A 19819-nucleotide genomic window follows, 5' to 3' on the forward strand; every position below is an offset into this window, starting at 1 on the left:
TCTATGGTACGACATCTTAAGATAAGAGATGATCTAAAGAAGATAAAAAAATAAATAACATAGAGAACACAACGTTATATCCACAAAGCTAGCTGTAAATAACGTATTTTTTATGGTCTGACCTTTGAGTTTATTTCTTATGAAGTAAAACTGATTCTTAGAATAGGTCCTTACCCAGAAGCACATTTAGCATATGAAGCCACAAAAAAAGACAAAAATAAGTTTGGTCTGTTTTAGTTGTTTCCCTATGTTCACCAGCAGATGCTCACAAGAGGCTCCCAGCCCTATCCATCCACTGATACGTGGTGCACTCAGGCCAGTCTGAGCTGCTTTTCTCCCTCTTCATCAATAGATGTCAATAGCAAGCTTCCTACTCCCAAAGACTTCAGCCATTTCAGGGCTCACACCAGAAAAGTAAGGAGGAAATAGTGACTCCCTTCCAAGCAAGAATTCATCTTGTGTACTTTCAGTTTGTCCGTAGAAACTTGTTGCTAATATGACTAGGCATACTTCTGTATTTCATGTTCTGAGTCTCTGAAACTGAGAAAACGTTTGTGAACTTCAGTCACCTCATGACACATATAGAACACCCAAACACAGCCCACATTCAGTGAAATGCAACAGTATTTGCAGATTCACAGGGATGTGACTCAAAGTCTCCTCTTCATCTTGATGAATGCTAAAGACAACACAAGTGATGAGGCTAGGGATGGCATGTAGGCATGCATCATATCTTTTTCTGTTGTTTTGTTTGTTTGTTTGTGTGTGTGTGTGTTTTCTGTTTTTGTTTGTTTGTTTGTTTTTTGTTTGATTAATGACTACCTTCTCCAGACGTGTACTGACTGTGAATGAAATGGAAATGCACTCTGCTTATACATTAATTGTACAGAAAATGAGAACCTGCATCTGAAGAGTCATATTTAGTGATGTTTCTTCTAGTTTCCTTCCTCTTTCCTTCTTCCTTCCTTCCTGCCTTCCTTCCTTTCTTGTGTTGTGATATAGCAACATGACAAGCCCCAAGTTTGGTGGCAAACTATAAGTGAACCAGCTGGGTAACCTGCTGTGCCACTTTCCTCTCAGGTCCAACTAAAAATAAATAACTAAGAAGGTGGTGGTATCAGAAGCCAAGAGAGCAGAAATGGTGATACACTGTCTCTCTTATATCAGCCAGGGATTCGGATTGCAAGGACAGGCATCCACCAGCTAAGTGCAGAGCCTGCATTTGCCTGCCATTCACCTGCCCAAAGCGTAGATCACAAATCATGCCAGTTGTTCATGGAGGCATCAGCAAATGTCAGCATGCTTTACGTGCAGAAGCCTGCAACCCTGCTGAAGCTAGCACATAGCTGTGATGGTAGGAAGCCAGCATCATAACCTTCTTCTGAACATATTTTTTATTACTTATTTTTTGGATGGGAAGTGGAAGAGTGAGCTGATCCTTAGGGTTATGGAGGATTCAACTGCTGATAAGTGCTGAAGTGAAAAGAATGATGGCTGGGAATCCAAAGAGCTCACATTGGAAGAACTCAGTTGCATCTCCCAGTGTCCTCTTTTTTAATTGTTCCATCTTTAGTTGCTCTAAATGTTTTGTTCTTCAAGGCAAGCATTTTGCAATATATATATATATATATATTAAAGAAGAGATGAAGAAAAGATAAAAAGGCAAAGAAATATTTAAAACCACTTGTAGCAGTTTATTTTAATCAGGGGTTATTCTGGACCAGAACAGATTTTTTTTTTTTTTTTTCATATTTCAGAAAATTTACCTTGCACAGATCACCAAACCAAACAGACAAAATTTGGGACATATATAAATTATTATTGTCTCACATTTGGTTTTGCAATATGGAATTTGGTATCATTATAATTACACAGCAATTAAATTTCTTCATGGTAGTATGTGGCAAAGCAGAGTTCTTCCAGAAGCCAAAAAAAAAAAAAGGTACCTGGCCAAATCTATCATTTCAGACAGGACTTTGTCATTTCTGTGCTAGGTAAGGAACTAAGAGCATTGATAGTTGGGATTAGATGCTTCAGGGTATGCTATTAACAAAATAAGGAGAAGCCCTCAAGGAGAATAGTCTCAGTCTTGTTACAAATCCCCCCTTATCTTCTGTTTGTTTCATGGACACCCTGTTTTCTGCAAGAAAGAGCATCTGGGCTCCAATTCCCTATGACTTCAGGAAGTTCTTCATTTCAGTTTGATTAATATCCGAGTGTGCACAGAAAGTTGTCTTTGTGATGTCTGAAAAGAGATCAGGTATTGTCATGGTGGGGTTGCTCTTTGAAACAGAAAAGGATTGGCACCAAGCTGCAGTTCCTTGTCTGGAACAGGGCCTCTGACCTCAGGAGTATCCAAGCCACCACCAAGGGTTTTTGAAAGTCTGCACTGTTTGAGACCCCTGAGCTCAAGGTGGCTCCTTCCCAAAATGCCCACTTGACAGCTGATTCTGCCAGGCTGGGTGCCAATTCTGTCACAAATGTGACTCACTTCTGCGCTCTACCTTCCTTTGGCTGTAAAAGGATCACATTGCTTTTCATGCCCTTGATGATACAGGACTTTCCTGACTGAATTCTTGCTTCAAGGTCAAGAGCTTGCAATGAATCAAATGTGTGTTTGAGGGAAATACCCACACTTGAAAATTTCCTGGAAGAAAGCCTTTATCACATTGGTTATCTCAGCGGTCAGTTACTGTGTTTCTCTTTTTTGGATTGTTATGAGTTTCCCAAGCACGCTATACCTTTGTATCTTTATCTTACCAGAGTTATTTTCCCCATGGACCATAATCAAGTGACCCTGTAATTTCTTTCTGATGAGCTAGAGAGACAAAGCTCTAGGGGAATCTCACAGTTAACACATTTTCTAGATTTTAAATAATTCTTGTTAGAATTGAGTAGAAAATTGATGCTGGCTATGTGTTTTGTTTTGTTTTGTTTTGTTTTGTTTTTTTCCTTTCTTTTCCTTCTCTTTCTTTCTTATATTGAAAAATGTTGAGATCTTCAAATTATTGTCTTATTTTAACGCAGAAGGGAAAAAGCTAAATATTGTATTTTTTTCTTCAATTAACAACCCGAAAAAAATGGCATTGGATTGTGTTCAGCTTCAATAAAAGGCATTTGCAGCTGAAAAAATACTAAGTGCAAATGGCTCCCATTGATGACAGTGAAATTAGAACCAGTGGAGTGGAGCTGCAAAACCCAGGATTTCTTACCAATTTTGGAGGAGTTTTTTCTGTGATTGACAGCAGTCAGCATAAATACAAAACATCAGAAATGCCAGGAACACATTCTGCTGCAGCAGGCATGTTTGGCTAGGAAAAGTTTGAGTACAGACTTCACAGTGGCACAAGGTTATGTTACTTTTTAAAATTTGTGTCTCTCATTATGGTTTGTGCCACATGAATTCTGTCTTTCACTCTCATTTCGCATAACACTATTGCTTTGCATCCACTTTGGCTCAAAGGCATCCCCTGATTTAAAGATGTTCTGCAGGGATGCGTTTTGTCTGCCTGCCAGCTGAGAACTCCTTATCATCACAGCCTGTCAAAAATCCCCTTGTGTTTAGCAACAGTTGCTCTTGCTGCTCTTCTTTCTGGTTGGTAGCACTGTTATCTCTTCTGCAAGAACAGTGTTCATGTCTGTCATTTCAACGACTCTGAATTTCTTATTTTTGTCAGGATTGATGGCAGTGCTGCCTGTTTGTTGTACACTGTCCAGGACTGAGTCATCCCTGTGTGCTCTGTGATTGCCAGGTCAAGTTCCTTTCATACAGGGGAGAGGCTTGTAGAAAGATTGGATAAGGAATATTGCCTAACTAATGCCTTGCTGTAGCTTTCTATGATGTGACTAAACAGTGTGTCTCAAACCAGTTTGACATATAAGACATTTTTATTTTAGTAGAAAAAAAAAATGGCCAAGAGAGAGAAATAAAAGTTTTTACAGTGACCCATGGAAATATTCCTGGGTCTTTTCCCAGAGCAGGATTAAAGCTACTGGCATGATTTGATTCAGAACAGAAATACTAAGGTGAATTTATTGAGCATGGAAGGAAGGATTCACACTAGCTGTCTTTGTTTTACCATGTGAAATTCAATTGCATTTGAGACCATCAAACTATTTTCTGATTGTAAATCACTATTCAGCTAATCTTATACTATAATTATACCAGAAATATACCTTTCCTTCCTTCCTTCCTTCCTTCCTTCCTTCCTTCCTTCCTTCCTTCCTTCCTTCCTTCCTTCCTTCCTTCCTTCCTTCTTTTCTCCCTCCCTCCCTCCCTCCCTCCCTTCTTCACTCTTTTTTGGTGTCAGGGACACGCAATATTTTTTTTGCTTACTTAAGTGTTCACTTGTCAATGGAGATGTAACCAAACTAGCACAGATCACGAGCAGTGAATAAAAGAACCTAAGTGTAATTCTAGTGGGCCACACTGGAGATCCATCTAGGTGAGCATCCCTTCTCCAGGATTTTCAGCAGCAGATGTCTAAGGAAGGCAGTAAGAACAGGACAAGACAGCAGTAGTATTTCCCTAAAATGCAATCCCAAGCCTCAGCTATTTGTAGTCTGGGGAGTATTCTATTGTGAAAACTGCTTCTTTTTGAGTGTTTACAGACCTTCAATAGGGTTTATTTAATTTATTTGTCCGGTAGTAATGTTTAACATCCAAAGGTTTTCTATAGTTTACCAATGAATTATGGAGGAAATATCACCTTTGTTTCTTTGACACTTGTCACCCATTAGTTTCATATGATGTCTCGTTGTTCTGTTTTGACTAGCTTTACCTTGTAAAAGACAGTGGGTATCTATTTCTTACTTGCCATCTGTAGGACAAGCATGAATGTACAGAGCAGTACTGTACTTCATCGGTTGTCTCCTGCTCTACTCAGTCACTCTCACAGAAGCTGTACCCTACTCTGACAGTTCTTGCTGCTCTTCACTAGACCTTTTTCCAGCTCTGTTACATCCTTGTGCAGACAGAGGCCAGAACCTCATACACTGCTCAGGACTGACTGGGACACTACAGGCTGTAGGGTGGTGTAATTATGTGGGCTTCTTGCCCACCATTTTCTCACCAGTTCCTAGCATCTGGTTTGTTTTCTTCACTGTTAATATGCATTGAGGTGGTGTCTCCATGGAAGTGTGTGAATCTCATTCAAAAAAGACAGTGATGACAGACTTTTGTGCCCAACACTGAATAGGTAAAAATAGATTTTTTTTTTCTTTTACACATGATTTTACATTTACCTCAAATTTTACATTTATCTCAGATATATTTCATTTACTCAGTTATTTCATCTTGTCATTTACTCAGTTACTTAATCTGGTCAAGTCTTTCTTTGACCATGAAAAGGCCCTTGTCCTTACCACCCTAAATAACTTACTATCATCAGGGTGCCTTGTCACCTCATTATTCATTCCTTGTTCCATATCACTTATGAACATGTTGAACAGCACAGGCCAGAACACAGATCCTGCAGGATTTCACTTGTGACTTCCCTCCACCTTTTGTTCCTAACCTTTTCTGTCTTACCATTTAATCAGTTATTTAGCCATGTCAGAGTTTTGGTTCTCATCCCATGTCAGCTTACTTTCTATAGCAGACACTGATGAGGAAACCTTGCTGAAAGCTTTCTGGATTTTCAAGAAGGAAGAAACAGCTCAATCATCTCCCTCATCTGTGGGCTTCCAAGAACTAATATGAAGGCTTGTATTTGGAATCAATGAATATATTAAACAAAACACAGAGAGATATTTTTTTTCTTAAAAATTGAGACCAGTTCATACCTAATTCTCTCTCCAGAGATCAGTTCTTCTGTGTCTGCTTGGCTGACAGAAGATAGTAATACGTATTTGGTCTTGGCAACACCCTTTCTACTAATCCAAATGGTATCACAGGCTTGACCATTGTTTTAGGCCATGACATTTTTGCTCCAGAGTTTGATTTTTTATAAGGTAATTGATAGCACAATTGACCTCTGGCCAAGAAGTGTGTGGGTTTTTTTTTGTTTGTTTGAATGATACCTCCTGGCAAATAATCATCTTTTCTGCTTGTTATTTTGGTCATAAAACACACCCTGTATAAAAATCCTCATTGAAGTCGGCTTTGAAAAAACACATACCACTTTATAAACATATACAAGGCTAAAATGTTTCTGACATGTATACCCACTCAGAAAGTTATTAAGAAAGATTCAGCTTGATATTATTTGAAATGAGGGAAACACTGAAGTATGAATATCAGGAGTTTTAATCAAAAATCCATTGGGACTTCAATTTGGGATTCAAGCTATACAAAATATTTGCATCTGAAGCAAAATCCACAAATATTTGGATTTTCATCAGTTCTGCTTGGATGCAAAACTGTCAGACACTGCAGTTTTGGCAGTCAGAAATTGCTTTTCCTAAATGTTAACTGTGTTTCCCACCCATTGGAAAAATTGCAGAAGACCCAGGGGGGCTTCTAACTCGTATAAAGCTGAGTGCCAAAGAAAAGAACTTCTCCAGGGGTTCCTTGTTTCTCCTCACGGGGAGCCTGTCACCTCCAAACCTATGCTTCATTTTCTCAGAGGAATAATTCCTTATGGCAGCTTTCCACGATTCTGCCTTTGGAACAGGGATGTAAACTGCAATTCCCAGCAGCCACGGATGCTGCACTCATAACTTTGTTTAAACATCTGCTTAGATTAAGAAAATATTAGCACAATACTGGGCAAAACGGTCTTTCCATAAAAGGACTTTAAAATGTCTCTGCTCACAAAGCGTTGTTTTCCATGCACAGAGGGGAGGGAACTGGTGGCAGGTGTAAAGTTTCAATGTGTGTATTTATTTTTCCAAAACCTTTATGAGGAACATGTCACAGATTGGTCCATGCTGTGTAATAGCTTTGGAGATGCAAGAGCCTAATTCCTGATGATTAATGTTTTGAAGCTTTATTGCATAACAGAGATACTGACTCATTCCCCCTTCTCAACTTTTCTCACATATAACATCTATCAGCAAAGTCATCAACTTTTATATAGTTTTATTAGCTCAATATATATATTTTTTAATAACAATGAATTATTTAGTAAAGAGTGTTGAGCAATCAACAGGGGAAAAATTGCCTTCTTTTCCTCTTTCTGTTTTTCATCTTTCTAAGACCTACTCTGTTTATACCTACTTGATGCTTCTTAATACCAAGAAACTATGTTTTCTACTTTACAAACAAAGCTTAGAAATAAATTTGTTACTTGGAGCTGATTGTGCAAATGTATCTTGGTTGTGAGTTAACTGTGCTCTGTGCCTACTGCAGTTACAAGAACCTTTTCCTCTTCATTCCCACTCTGTGTGGCTGACCGAAACAGGAAGCCTTCCTGCCTCCTGCCGGAGGAGGTGACTCCTGAAACTGCAGCACTGGTGCCAAGACGATTGTTCAGGAACCACGTGCAACTGTGTGTGTATTAACACCCCCTCTCTGCAAAGCCTTCTTATTGGCATGAGACCACACACACGAGAAAGAAAAGAGGATGTAGAATCTATCCACACTGACCTCTAAAGAAATATTCCTGGCTCCTGCATGTAGGAGCTATTTCACACCCACTTCTCCCATTCAATGTCAGTAAAAATAAGTAAATAAATAAATAAAGAAACAAACAAACAGACAAACAAATAAATAAATAAATTGAACTGCATTTAGCAAGGTTAAATTATTGCCAATTAGCAGACCTTATTCTTTTATTCATTTTTCTTTTTGAGGAGTTACTCTGTAGCAATGAATATCAAACTTTACTCTTGCTTGTATTTTAACAAGACCATCCTTCCTGCTAAAAATAAATTGACCCTGGCATGAGCAAAGTATTGGACTGAGTCTTGTGTTAGCAATGAAATCTTATAGCCAGTAAAGTCTTAAATTTCATTGTGAACCTCTCACTCTGTTCTAACTTCATAATTCTTTGAAAGCCTAATGCTGAAATATTTTTCCTTATCAGTTTATGTCTGTGTATGTATGTGTAAATATGCATATGTACTTATATTAAATAATAACAAGTTACATATGTAAACATAATATAATGTCAAGGCAAGATTATGCAGATATTGGTATGAAATAGAAATGACTACATTACTCATGACTGATAAAACCATGACTGCTTTTCTCAAATGAGTGCAAATACAATGTTTCAGCCAAGCAAAGTTTCTATGAGATTAAGAACATTAAAATTAGATATAAAAGTGGGAGTTATAACGAAGTTTCTCTTCAGTCTCAACTATAACAGCCCCAAATGTTGTAGTGTGTTTATTTCAGCACAGATAAGTAAATATACAGGGCTGCTTTACTGCTAGTGAATTACATCAAGTGAAATTACAGCTTTCCACTTTGTGTAAACTGCCATGATGTTGATAACAACACAACTTGTAACTACAGATGGGTACACATCTCCTAAAAAAAAAAAAAAAAAAAAAAAAAAAAAAAAAAAGAGAGAGAGAGGGAGGGACTGACCCACACCTAATTCTCAGTTATACTAAGGATCTTTGAGATCTTCAACAAAGGAAAGGGAATTTAACTTTGCTAAAATTATGGTCCTTCTCAGCTCTCAAGGGCAATTTTTATGAAAGAGACTGCTAAGCTGTGTTGTCTTTATTATTTTCTAGAGAAGAATCGGTCCTCAGCTGATATTCAAAATTCTCAAGTTTTAGCTTTCTGAACAGACAATTGTGCACCTTCAGGATAGAGACCAAAACATTTCAGAGTCACTTCAGGAAGAAATGGAAAAGGCTCATGTTCAGCCCAGCCAAGCATGGGATGTAGCTCCAGGCACTGGTATCAGCGTTGCCCTACCGCCTGGGTAACACCTTGCAAAGTGTGTGACAGAGATGCATTTCCCTTTATGAAGGAACCACAAAGCTGGAAGGAGCAAAACTAGGAAAAATGATAAGCAGTTCCAATGAGCAAGTGCTGCCATGTGTTGCACGTGACACTTGCCCATGTGCAAGTAGGTCTGTAGGAAGTCAGAGTCATTAGCAAGGTGATTTCTAAGTAAGATTCATTCCACCTAATTACATACGTCTGCATGCTACATCTGAGCTAGACACCTAGGTTTCCTTTGTAATTCTGGGAGAGTTAAGGGTGCTTGTAAAATGTAATCCATCTGACCTGGTTTACATGCCTTCTCTGAGGGAAAAAGGGGAATGAAAACCTAGAAGTTCCAATTTTCTGCTACAGGCTACAAAGGAGTAACTGGACAACCAGCTTGTATATTGTGGATTTCTGTGAAGAATATATAAAAAGCCTATGTATGCGCACAGACTCCAGTCTTCAACAAACAGTGGCTGCTCAGTTCACATTTCCCTTCTTGGTAGAGCTTCCATTGTACCAAGTGACATGACCCAAGCATGGAATATGCATGCATGCATGCACGATGTATTCTTATTTCACTCAATGTCTACGTTGTTCCATCCTCATTCCTGCCTACCCCATCTGGATTCTGCACTCAAAGCTGTTTTAGAAGGTCTGAGAAAGATAACAACACTGCTGCAGCTGAGCCTTTATTCTGGTTGTTCAGGGGATCGCTTTTTTTGTGTCACTTTGATCTCCAGTCCAGGCACCCTAATAACTAAAAAGGGCAGGAGCAAGAGCAAAGGTGGTTTCTGCTCATGAGTTTTACATGAGAAAAGGTCCCTTTCCACCTCTAACTACTTTTCCTTTCATGTTTGCCTCTTGTATTGATTCTTAATTAAATGTGGGATCCTGGATAAATGTTTTGTAATCTTGAATCTGAACTTCTTGCAAGTATTGTGACAGGCAATCACATCCTTCTGAAAAAATGCAACTGGTTCCAATTAATTTTTACAAATATCTATATGTCAAGGCTTCAAAATATTTTTCTTTAACAAAGTTAATCACCAATATAGTAATAATAATAATAATAATAATAATAAATCTGTGTTCACTGAAGCCTAATTGTTTGCAAAGATTGTAAATCACCACAAGTTAGAAATCTGTCTTTTAGCAGTTTTTAAAAAGTCCTTTGTTTCTTTTTTATTGTATTTTTCTTATATATATATTTTTTTCCACTTTTATTTCTGATAGAAGGTATATGGAAGTAATGAACAGCATGTTAAAAAAAAAAAAAAAAAAAAAGAAAAAGAACAGCAAGGCTGACAGCTTTGGGGCAAGTTTTAGCTCAATGGGATTTCAAGTGGCAAAGATTTAGAAACCCTCCCAAATCATGACTGACAGGGGAGAGACAAAGCATATATGCTGAAATGCATGCACTTTCCCAAGACCTAGATGCTTCACATTGCAAAAGATTGCAAAGTGCAGAACTACACAAAAATTTTCTGTTTCACCTCACTGGGATAAGACAGCGCCACTGCCAGCTAGTTTGATTTTAATAATATACCACATCAAATATACTTTTTTAATATGGAACTCCTTTAACATAACTGCGTCTTAACACCTGGTGCATAGAAACAGCAAACCCGAGAACAACAAGATCTTAGGAACATGTGGACAAAATCTGCTCATGTGCTGGCATTTTAATTATGTTTGCCCTGACCCTTTTCCCATGTTCTATAAAACAGACCAACAGTATAGAGGGGAAAAAAAACCTCAGTAGCACCACCTCAGCTAAACCAGATGAGTGCTGTGCTCAGGATATTATTACGAAATAAAAACAAAATAAAGCAAAACAAAAATATATACTGGAAATGAATAAGGAAGCTGAAGCTGATACTTAAAATAATAGTGAAAAGAGCTGTCACATAGTTCCTCTTAATAGCTTCAAGGACACCTTCCTCTGGCTTTTAAGCAGGGTCACAGGCAGTGTTATGTGCTTTTATGGAGTGGGACCGTTTCTTATCCCATCCTCCCTGCGAAAGGCAAGCGGGGTGAAATGGATTACAGGGATTACAGATGCTTGTGATCGAACACACCACCAAACTGGGGGAAGCGGTCCTCCGAGGTGATGAATTCCAGCCCCCAAATTCAAACCTGAAAACAAGTTGGGTAGAATTATTCCCTGCAGAGCCTGAATGAAAGAGCAAACGTTTGGTGTAGCCCAAGCTCTGCAGATGGCCAGGGCTCTTCTCTGGGCATGAGCACTATGCGAGGAACCCAGCAAGCAACATGCCGAGGAGGATCTGGCACTACTTTTTGAACACGTGCAAAGTGATACCGCACTGCAAATTCTATGGACAACCAGCTGGAGTTGCCAAAGTGAAGGCACCTAGTGCATTTCCTTGGTGTTTTGCGTACTTTAATAGTCAAAGCTTAAACTTATGGTACCACTCTTGTCTTTGGCTGGCAATAGTCACTTTCAAGAACTAATTAAACAAGCTGGTAGCAAGCCCAACTGGGACATGATTTTCACTCTGAGTCCTGTCCTTCAACATCTGAATGAGATTATGCAGATTGCAGCTAGGAGTATGAAAACCAGTAACTGAAGAAACAGCACAGGGAAAGCTTGCTTTCTTTGATGGTAACACCTGAACTAGTCACAATGAACAGGACACGGGTTCATTGCTCTGGGCCTCTGAACAGCAAGAAAAAAGGGCCACTAGTTGCATGCCTGTGTCCCCGGACCCAATTGTCCATAGCACCTTGTCCAGAGCAGTAAAGAGGAAATGCCTGAGCAGTGCTGGGAGGTGTTTTGGGGTCCCTGTAGACTCCTCAGGAATGACATGAGCCTCTTCCATAGGGACAGGCTATTGCAAACCGTTGTAATGACAACTTGCTTCCAGACAGATATTGTTGCGATGTCCCTGCTCTCTCTGCTCCCTACCCTGTGCCAGCAGGAGCAAGGCAGCATCTCTTGGCCACATCCTCAGCATTTACCTGCTCTCTCCACTGCACCTCACTCGGAATGTGAATCCACAGCTGGTCCAGCATTAGTGTAAAATCACAAGTCTGGGTGGAGGGAGGAGACCAAAGTGGCAGGGACTATGACAGATGTTACAAAATGCTGACTTATTTATAACAGAAAGTCAGGCAAATCTTTTGAAAGGTTTTTGTTGTTTTTTTTTTTCTCCCTTTTCTTTCTCCCTTCTCTCTTTTCTCCCTCCTCCCCTCCCCCCCTTTTTTTTTCTCTCTTTTTTTTTTTTTTTTTTTTTTTTTTAATGTGCAGACTTCAAAGCAATGACTTGTGGCATCTGTAACAGCTACCAAACCGTGCCAGCTGAAGCCAGTGGAGCACAGTCTACAGTGATAGAATGCAAGTCATGCAATTATTCGAGTTTGCAGTCCTGGTTTTTGAAACAACATATGGTCTGCAGCAAGGAAGCCAGGATATTTTAAAAGAGCTCCTACAGGGTTTCAAACTTTGATTTTACAGAGGTGTGGGAAAAGAAGCAGACTCCATTCAGGCTCTGATATTTAAATACATGTGTTGTCGTTTTGCTTCATGAAGAGAGCTGTGTTGCGTTTTTACATACGTAGAGTGTATTTTGGTGTTTTAAGGAGCAGACGATAACATATAGGTATTTCATACAGTTGTTTTTGTTGATATTTAGGGAAGCAGGGTGCAGCATTGGACTCTTAGTGAAAGGCAAGTGGCCTGAACAGATTTATAAAAAAAAGTCTGACTTTATCAATTGCCGTTAATTGTTGCAATTAAACTGTCCATTGACATATTTTCAGTTACTGACTATTTTACATTGAAATACTGCTTTTAATGCAAAGTGAGGACCTATGGACATAAACCTCTGTGACAGAATGGTGTGAAACACTATGGTTGAAACATCTGCCTATCAGGTCAAAACAGGTGACAAAGATCAACACTAAGTCCTTACCTGTTCACTCTGCACCGAGGGCTGCCAGACCTAGCTGACAGTCAAGCCAAGCACAGCTGTTATACCACGAGCTCCAATTTGCCTGTATAGGTGACTTACATGTGCAGATATCCCTTCAATCTGCTCTTTCCCTCTTGACCACAAAGACTTCCTTCTTAATCTAAAGATTTGGATTTAAGAGACATAGATCTTCAAATCAGGTTTGTGTGTCAGTGCCTGTCCCCAGGACACAGTCCATCTCAGGTTTGGCAGCTATGTTTGCTTTAATGAAAAATCTGCTAGCTACTTTGTCCCCTTATCTTATGGCTGGCTACCTACATCCCTTCAAAAGCCCCTATCACCACTGGACATTGAAAAGCTAATCCTGAACATAAAGCAAGTCTTCCAGAAAGCATAAAAAAATCAACACTAGGTACAACTGCAGTCATGGTATAGGATGTTTCTATTTATTAGATGAATTTTAACTCAGGTTCCAATATCACTTTTTATTGTCTGCCTTTTAAGTCTATTTTCTTCAGTATATACTGCCCAGGGCTAAGCTCCCAGGAAGTGTGGGACACCTTCCCTAGCTTTCAACACCAGAAAGTATCCCTGTCACATCTGGTTTGAACCTGCACCTGACACAAATCAGAGCTCTGACTAGTAACTCCTGCAACAAGTCCAGATTATTTGGCTGAGCTGCAGCTGCAGCAAAGCCCTTTGACCTCAAATACAACAACAGATATTAAACCAATTCTGAAAAGTTGACTGGGTTAGCTCCAGAGTGTGAGATCCTTAGTATATAATCTTCATGAAGAGGAAAGAAACATCAGTCAGCTCAGAAAACTGCTTTTATTCCCATCAGCAACCAGGTGTTGATGCTTTATGGGACTACCCAAACTCTTTACCCCAAGGTTGTGTAGGTTTTCTCCAAACCTCCCTACTTGATACTCTCTGAAATCTCTGCCTATCTACATTTTACCACTCCCTGAATTCTCACCAATTTGGCAGAAGTCATCTTCTGTGAAGCTTCAGCAATCTTCTACTCCATTTCCATTCTTTGAATAACACAGAAAGAGTCATGCACGGTCTCAATCAATGGTAAATAAGACAGAATATGTCATTAGTGACATAGAGGTGAGTTCAGTCTGGTTTTGCTTAGGTCCCTAGGAATCTCTAGGGCAGAAACTTTTTTTTTTTTTTTTTTTTTTTTTTTACAGAATTGACAGGTATTTGCAAGGTCACTTTCCTGTTCACTCTCCTCTCTAGTGAATCTCTACTTTTTAAATTGTGCCCCAATCTAACAACTTCATGCCTCTTTCTGAAACGTGAGTTTTAACTCACACTGCTCCGTAAGAAGCCCACTCATCTAAGGTTACGTTTGGTGTATTTGATAAATCTCATTCTCTGCAGACTGCTACAGAAAAGGAACGGACAAGTCTGCACTCAGAAATGGTTTAAGTTACGGTAAGTTTTAAACCATTTTGACAACTGTTTAAATTCTTAAATCTGTTCTTAAGGCTGCTCTACTACTGTTTATAGAACAGAAGCTGAAGCTTTCCATTTCGTAGCCTCTGAAAGGACCTGTAAAGTATTCGTTTATATTTGATTTGGTTTCTTGCAGCTGACAGTGATAAGAACAGAACCTGCTTCAGCAGTCATTATGTGCTTAGGAAATATTTTGATCTCCTGGGAGGATGATGCCACTTGGAGGAGGTAGTTCAATTAATCAATTTCTCTAAAAGAATGTATGCAATGTGTATTGTATGAGTATTTTTGCTTAATAGAAATAAGCTGTTTGCTCATACGTCCAGACAATTTACATGTAACAGACCTTGTGCTTATACAAACTCTGAAGTAGCAAAACAAAAAAAAAAGCAAAAAACAACAACAAAACACCACCACCAACAACAACAAACAAAAGTAACAACAACAAAACAACTACAGCAACAACAACAAGAACAAAACAACTAAAACAGTCCCTCCAGATGCAAATTTGGTGTGCAGAAGCACACATGTATTAGTGGAAATCAACCCCTCATGACTCCTTTCAACTTTCTTTGAAGTCAATAGCAAAATTCCCATTGAGTTCAATAAGAACAAGAGGAGGCCCTTGATCTAGTAAAAAGTCCTTAGGAGGTTTTATAAATTTTTTACACAAAACTTTATCCCAGTTGTATATGGAATACATTTTGACCCTGTATCCACCCACAAAACTTTGTAGCTGGTTGAGAATAATGTGACACCTCCACTCTGCCCAGCCAATTACTGTCACTCAGAGCCCTGGTTATGCATTTATAGGAGGGATTTCAGGATACCTGAACAAGTTTTGCACATTGCTTTCCAGAGAAGAGCACTAGAGAGACGATGACAGCTCAAGTAACTTGCATCCAGCCATTCAGGAGCAGATCAGGTCAAGGCCATTTCTGGCCACTGATCCAGCCTCCCTCATGACAACGGATACATGCCAAATGTCCCTGCTAATTCTGCTTGGTCTTGCGGTAGCCTTGGACACGGCTGGTCACAAGGGATTAATACCAAAACTGGAGAACCTGGCACAAGAAGATGGAATTGCATTAGAGCAATTCTGTTTCAATCCTTTCTGATCGAGTCCTGAGAGTGGTGATGGGCATCTACTCTCTCTGCATGAGGGCACTTGACTGTGAATTCCCTAAGGCATCACTCATGTTGCTTCAGCTGTTCTACATTTACATCAAGTCTCTGGAAATTTGTGGGTCAATTTGGGAAAACTATTACACTTACTACTTTGTCTCCTTTCCAACTGACTCAGACACCATGGTCACTGGGGTTAACCAGTAGTGAAAAGAGTTGTGTTTTAGGCAGAAGCCAGTTGGCTGAAAATCCACTCTGATAATACAGAAAAGGTGGTGATTGGCAAATAGAAACAGTGCTGAACACGGCAGCAGCAGCAACCTCAAGATAGTGATTTACACCTCTGTTATCTCTCAGTTTTATGACACCCAGATCATGTTTTGGGTCAACTAGGAGAGACTCCAGAGCTCCCAGGCATCTCCTTAAAACTGCTGCTCACAGCCTGGACAGCCTACCCTCGAGGAAGGAACCCTCTTCTGCAGAGATGCAAGGGGCATGAAGGTGCAATGCACAGGCAAGCCAACTCAGTCTGGACTACGCAGCTCTGCATCTCAGCCCCAGAAAAATTGCTGCTCAGACTCTGACCCACAGTTCATATTCTAGGTTTGAAAACAAGAGTTTTATTTTCCTGATTGGAATTTCATCACAGAGTGTAAAGCAGGACAGAAATACAGGCAAGCAATATCTGGTTTAGAGTTGATCCACCCACAAAAAGATTGGATGGTTGTTTCATGGTTTTAAATATTTTTATGAAGGTAAATTTCCTTGGATCTTTGAAAATGTTTCCATTAAATTGTACCCAAATATTGAACAACCTACTATTAGACAACAGACACTATCATGTTAGACATTGAAATCCTTTGACTGTCTGAAACAAAGGCTAACTTTTTCTGGAAAAGTACACATTTAGTAGGCTGGATTCATTAAATGCTAGTAATTTTAGCTCAGGTTAAAACATCCGAGCCCTTAACGGGTTCAAGGGCACAGTATTAATCAACAAAGAAAGTTTCTAATCGAATTTGGCCTTGGGAAATTCTCTTATATATTCTTCCTGGATGATGATATTGTTTTTAGGGAGCTTATCTACTATCTTGCTGGGAACAACTATCCACTTTAATAAAGTGCCTAAAATATTGTAATAAACACACAGCTTATATCAATAGCATCATATTTCCCCACATAGTATTTGTGTGTGGTTTAATTAGATGGAAGGATTACAGGAAAAGTTTGTGTCATAATGATTCTTTAAAGCGAAACCATAGATCAAAGTTCATAGCTGCCAAATATACAACTTTCAAAACAAGCTCAAGTGCTGCTATTAATCATGGCTGCTGGGGGATTTGATGACAAAGATTAAACTGCTGTAAAGGATACTGCTGTGCATCAGATTCTTGCAACTGTCATCAAATACTCTGCCAACTATTATCAGGTCAGAAGAGTTGTCCAGCACTTACCATGGGTGGCTCTGTCACTGCTGTTGGTGAGGCAGTCTATGCTATGGTGACAACCAGTAACACCCTCCCAGCTAGACTTTTGTGGCTTGCTGGTTTTTTTAGTGTGGCAGAAGTCTTAAGGTCTGCCTGTAGAGCAAACAAGAGAGGGAAATTAGAGGACCTCAGCCTCACAGCAGTGTAACCTCACAGGAATGTCACTTGTGTGGTGCAGCTTACTTGTATTTCCAACATGGAGTACTTCCCCCTTGCTGCCTGTAGGTTAAGAGTGCCCACCTGTGGAGCTGAGGTGTTGTAAATTCACTTCCTAGTTTATTTTTCAGCAACCACTCGGCATGGATAAGCCCTCAGAGAGTGCCTCAAGGACTAGCCTTCATCCCATTTGCAATTACACCAAACCTCTCTCCTTCCACACAGGATCATGTAATGTTCCCGTGGGAAGCTACAGCATTCACTTACACGGAAACATAATATGAAGGAAGTATGTAAAGCATACTTTGTAGGACGGGAGCCAACAACCTGTGACCCACCAGACAGTGCTCTATGGTGGGTCACAGATAGCCCTCAGGTGGCAGGTAGAGGGTTGTTAACCTACAGACCTGCAATATGCTGCTGTTGGTGCTCATCTGTTGCAGTGTACTTGAGAAGTGGCATTTTGGATGTTCAGCTTCACAGAGTCTGAAACTGGTATTGGAGTTTCACTCTGAGCTCATGGTGTAGCAGATGTGAACAACAGTCTGATGCAACAAGCGACTGGAGATTCAAATCCAAAACCACAGATTTGACTACAGTCTTCAAAGTTTAGGGGAGTTACAGATCTGAATCCAAACTTCACAGCTGTGGCCAGCTATAAAACAAACTTATCTATATAATGGGTTGAATCCAAACTATATCTGAATATCGTTCATCTCTGGGAAAGTTTTGAGATACATCTGGCTGGAAATTTTTAAGCATCATCTCATCTTTGCTAATAACATCTTTCATAACAAATAAATACAGAAAGAAAGAACAGAATGTTAAAGACTTAAAATGGCAGACGTTCAACACTAGATATTTTAAGTAGTTCAGTCTTTAACTTACCAAACTAAGGCCCTCACACCACCCAACACTTTGTAAGTTAAAGGTACCTCCATGGATCATTTCATTCCTTGATGTAACAATTCTCTCTGAGGAACACAAGGACATGACACCAGACAGACCATTTTTAGGCATCTATGGAACTATATTGTTATGTCTAGAGCTTGATTGCTCCTACACCAGCCTTCACCTGCCTTCTCTTGATTTAAACTTTGTTTTCCAAGGCTCCTCTCTTTCCACAAAATAAAACATAAATTAAAAATTAAATAAATAAAAATCTTATGGGGCTGAACTATTCCATATTAGAGTGTTCAGTACCTAGGCATTTAGTACCTTTCCCCTCCCAAAATGTAGAGGAAATTAATGTATCCTCTTCAGTTATAGTGAAACAAAATAAATACCTGCTTAGCTAGTTCTTATATTCATTGTTATATGCTATTTAATTACCACCACGAGGATAACTGGATTACAGGGGCTTGGCATGTAACTAGGTCTCCTTGAGAACTGATCTCTTGACATAGCTTTGAGGTCTGTTCAACACCTGTGAAGCAACACTTCTATGTGGGATTATCAGAACCACATAAACAACATTTGCTCACACATCTTTGTGTGGCACTGGCACACAAAGATGTGCAGAACAGGTAATTTGTAGTGCTCTTTTAGCAAGGCATGTATTGCATGCACACACATACAAAACTACCAAGCTGATGTCTTCTTGGTGTTGTATCAAAGGATCTTTGCAGATGCCTCTGGAAGCATTAGCATCCAAATTGCACTTCAAAGAAGACAAAGATATCCAGGAACATTTCCCTGAACTAGGACCATTTTCCTGGTTTTCTGGTTTCTGCCACCTTACATTTAAAAATGGCATCTGGTTTTCTTCTTGCCAAGAACCATATACAGAGCATAGCAACCAGGAAAGGGTAGGGAGGTGTTTTCCTTTGGGTTAGTGAAAAATATTGCCTGAGGAATGGAAACACTGCTTTGATTGTGATACAGCCTCTATTTTTATTACTTTTCTCTGTAAAATACAATAAAAACATTGTGGGAAATATATAGTCAATTATCTGCAGTGGAAGTGAATAAACCATCCACTGGCAATGCTTTGGGGGAGGTAGAATTGACTTCCAGGCTTGCCTTATCTTTCTGTGCGGGGCAGACTGTGGCTCGAAAACAGCAGGGGCACAGATTTAAAAACAAAATATGAGCATATGAAATGGATAAAAACTATCCACCTGAAAAACACCTTGAAGAGCCAGAAGAATGTGCCTGACAATGGTATGACTACAGCTGCTGTGTGGGTGACACACTTACCAACGGAAGGCAGGATGGCTTGGGGTCTGAAAATATGGCATCCTTAAAGCATAGTGGGCAAAATCTCTCTCCAGTCAAAGGCAACATTACCACTGGCCACAGTGGAGTGCAGGTTTCCTCCAATATGCTCTGAATTTGCTCTTGGCCCCCTATTATAGCATCAAAATAAAACCCAGTGGTGTGCAAATGAACATCAGCGCAAGGCATAGTCAAAATGTCTGCAGTACTGACGTAGGTAAGTCTGAGCTGGGGCTACTCTTAGCATTCACTGTGATAGCCCAGCTTTCAGGTAGCACAGGTATTTTCATATCCTGCTTTATCCTTTTTGACTAGCCTTGGCTGTCAGTCCTGTGAGAGGTACATTGAGATATATTTGGATAAGCTGCAAGTTGTGGGTGCCATTACAGTGCACATAGGACTTATAATTAAAAGAATACATTTGGAAAATGTGTGTAGGATTGTGGGGTCCATTTCTGCTATTTCCATTTCTCCTGTCATTCCCTGCTGCAGGACTGGAGCATGGAAAGGCAGGAAGTGGCAGGAATGTCAGGGAATACTTCACTGTGTGTAATGAGTCCTTTCTGTGGAAGTGTGCTTTGGGATAAAATCTCCTTCCCCTG

This window comes from Aythya fuligula, chromosome 3 (genome assembly GCF_009819795.1).
Source record: "Aythya fuligula isolate bAytFul2 chromosome 3, bAytFul2.pri, whole genome shotgun sequence".
Taxonomy (NCBI): Eukaryota; Metazoa; Chordata; class Aves; order Anseriformes; family Anatidae; genus Aythya; species Aythya fuligula.